The following is a 3,795-nucleotide window of genomic DNA, read 5'->3' as shown; positions in this document are numbered from 1 at the left end:
TGGGGGACTCATTCACCTCCACAATCTTATCTATATCCTCTCATCTTCAACCTCAAGTTCTAGAGAGAGAGTAGAGTGATAAAGCTTGAGAAAAGGAAGAAGAAGCTTGAGTTTTTCAAGTTAAAGCTCATTTCTTGTGTTGTTGTTCTAGCTTCGTTTTCTTCAAAAGGTAAAACCCTAATTCGGATTTAGTTGTGTTAATTCATTTATTATGCTAGGGTTTGTGTTAATGTAGATGTAAAACCCATTTCTTGGAAGTTTGGGGTAAATGGGTTAAGTTTTGATGTAAGAACCCTAATATTGGTGGGTTTAGGATTGGATGATGATATTGTTAGTTTGTAAACTAATTTTGCTGATGAAATCACTAACTAACTTGGATTGTTAGTGATTTGGGGTGTAAGTTCACAAATTTGGTGTTTTGACTAGTTTTTAGGTCAAAATGGGTTTTTGTGTAAATGTTGATCTAAAATGCATTTAAAGCCTAAAAGAGGTGTATTTAGGTATTTTGGGAACGCGGGAAAATGGTCTCGTTAGTTTTGGACTTTCGAGTATCGTTAAAAGTGCAAAAAGGCGTAGATTGCACTTTATGTCAATTTGGGCGGGTCGTGAGTCCAAATGGGGGATTGGTTGATCAAACCTTGTGCAAAATGTATTAGTGGGACATAATCACTATTCGATTGTGATTATGAGTGGTTCGGGTGAGATTTGACTTAGTCAAAGTTGGTCAAGTGTATATAGTCGAAATTACACTTGTGATGTGTTAAGTCGAATAGGCTTAAGTTGTAGCTTATTTGCATGTATGATTTGCGTAGGTGATATACGTGAAGTCGGTGGAAGGAGTTCAAGTTTGCGAGTTGCACTTCTTCAAGTAATCGAGGTGAGTGGAATATTTATACATGTATGTATGTGGTTTATTTACTCGTACGCGATGTGGGCCTTTGGTGCCACATCGTGAGTATTGGGCGTTGTGTCACAAGACGGTGACTTATCGGGGTTATGGGTGAAGAGGATTACGTGTAGGTAATGTCTCGTTAGGAGACTCACGAGTCGGTGACACCTCACGGTGGTTCACGAGGCGGTGACCCTTAGTAGTTGGTTGGTGTTTCACAAGTCGGTGGCACCATAAGTTGGAGAAGTGATTTACGAGTCGGTAACACTTCATAGTGTTCACAAGTCGGTGGCACTTAGTAGTGTTTCACAAGTCAGTGACACCTCTTGGAGGTTCTCAAGTCGGTGACCTCATATGTATTGACGGGTGTTTCACAAGTCGGTGACACCTTATAGTGCTTCACAAGTCGGTGACACTTGGTGGTACTTCACAACTCGGTGATGCCACATGGCGTTCACAAGTCGATGACCCATAAGTATTAGTGGTGATTCACGAGTCGGTGACACCAAATGACGAGTCACAAGTCGGTGAAATAGTATGAGTGAAACTCGATGATCTTGGTCGGCTACAAGTCGGTAGTAGCAAAGCGGTGAACGGTTAGCGTGTCTATGCCTTTTATGTTTAGTTTATAATTGCGGTAATTTATATTCTAACGTTGTTGCTAGTCGTGTGTTTGTTGATGCTAGCTCATTTATATATTGTATGCATGGTATTGTAAGTGGATGCGTGTAGGTAAATTACATATGTATATGTATAAGTATTGCATTCACTAAGCATTAGCTTACCCTCTCGTTGTTTTCATTTTTAGGTACGGAAGCGGTTTTGGCAAGGGTATGCTCGGGATTTAGATGATTTTCCCTTTTGATGCTTGCATGGATTACTTTTGTATTTGACCTAGGATTGGGTAGTTTATCCCCAACATCATGCTCGTAGTTTTGTTGGAACTTAAACTTTTGTGGTCGAATTTGTAATTTGTAGTTGAAGGGTAAATTGGGCGTATGTGGGCCCGGGTTCGTAAAACTTATTTTATTAATGGAACGTGTTAGTTTTACATACATGAATATGTGGTTAAAAGCGTTTCGTCTAAAAACGTCAGGAAAGGGTCAAACATTTTCGTGTTTTTGGCAAAACCGGACAGCGGGCTGTCCAGGTGGTTTGGCGCGCCGCGCACCCACCTGGCGCGCCGCGCACCCACCTGGCGCGTCGCGCAGATGGCAGTCACAACAATTTTTTTTTTATTTCATATTTTTCGCGTGTTTGTTCGGGGGTTGGTTTGGGTTGTTACATAATTACGTGCTTGCTATATGTCATACTGACATGGAAAAAGTTATTTTTTCTTGTTCAGATGTCAGACATGCTGCCCATGACCTTTGACTTCGAGAGTGACTCAGAGACAATTGTTGCCTCACCTACGATTGTTGCTGACTCACAGATCCCTTCACCGCTACCCTCCGACGACTCTGGAGATTCACCTTCCAGTGGACTCGTGCTTGACCTTATGGACGTCTCAGATGGAGACAAGGATACAGAGGAGATTCCAGCTCCACCTAGCCCTAGACTCCCGGGGCTACAATACCATCCCAGTGGTACTGTGATTCCTAGGGGGAATGGAGACGGTCCTTTCCGTAATGAGAGAGGACATTGGGTTAGACGCCTTGCTGATGGACGTGTCGTGCCGATCCCGCCTAGCAGATATCAACTTATGACCACCGGCCGGGCATATCCACCTTCAGATGATTCAGACGATTCGTCAACTCCAGCGAGGAGGAACCCGAGGAGGATTCTGAGGAGGACCCTGAGGAGGAGCCCGTGCAGCCGCCTTCTACCCCGCCAAATAAGCGGTATCGTTTCGATGGTACCGTTATCCTAGGGATTAACGGAGGAAGACCGTTCGTGGATGCACATGGACAGTTGGTTAGGGTCACAGCCTGTAAGAGGGTCGTACCGTATCCCGCTGGCCCATTCGTGCGTAAGACCACCCGCACTGTGCCGTCTACATCTGCACCACCTGCACCATCCGCACCATCTGCACCGCCTGCCCCACCAGCATCGCCCGTCATCGAGGAACTGACGAGGGAAGTGCATATCCTTCGTGCTCGGGTAACTGAGCTTGAGGAACAGGTGTCCCACCTGATGGACATCATTTACCCACCACCACCGTTGGATTATTGTATTAGATTTCCTTATGTAACTCTGTTAGTATTTTCATGTTTTACTCACGTATTGTACGAACCTTATTCGAATGTATGCAACTTTCTTATTAATGAATAGAACTTAATGTTGTTTAAATTTTGTACGGTGTTCTATTTATGCTACTGTATGATCTGTATCTGGTTGCTTTACTTAATTAATTGCGTGTCATGTTGATTCCATACTAGGTGCCTTATGCTATAATATTATGGAATGCTGGATTTTGACTTGAGTCAAAACTTTTGTTCAGAGGAACAATGGCAAACGGAAGAGTCCCAAGGGAAACGCCCACAGCGGCACAGATTGAGGAAATGATTGCTGCTCGAGTAGCCGCAGCTATGGTGAATGTCAACCCTGCTCCAGCTCCATCGGTCAACCCAGCTGTTCAGAACGAGTGTACCTATAAGGAATTTCAGAGCTGTAAGCCCCACAATTTCAGTGGTACTGAAGGGCCAGTTGGACTGACGAGATTGTTTGAGAAGTTGGAAGCTGTGTTCTGAGTGAGCAACTGCTCGGAAGGGAACAAAACTAAGTACGCCTCCTGTACTCTATCGGAAGGCGCTTTAACCTGGTGGAACACGCTTGCTCAGGCTAAAGGAATTGACGAGGCTTATGCTACACCATAGGAGGAGTTTAAGAGTGCTATGATCGAGGAGTATTGTCCCCGAACCGAAATTCAGAAGATGGAAACTGAGTTTTGGGAGCTAAAGGTTGTG

This window comes from Rutidosis leptorrhynchoides, chromosome 3, assembly GCF_046630445.1.
Source record: "Rutidosis leptorrhynchoides isolate AG116_Rl617_1_P2 chromosome 3, CSIRO_AGI_Rlap_v1, whole genome shotgun sequence".
Classification (NCBI taxonomy): domain Eukaryota; kingdom Viridiplantae; phylum Streptophyta; class Magnoliopsida; order Asterales; family Asteraceae; genus Rutidosis; species Rutidosis leptorrhynchoides.
The sequence above is the reverse complement of the archived record's forward strand: the minus strand, read 5'-3'. Positions refer to the sequence as shown.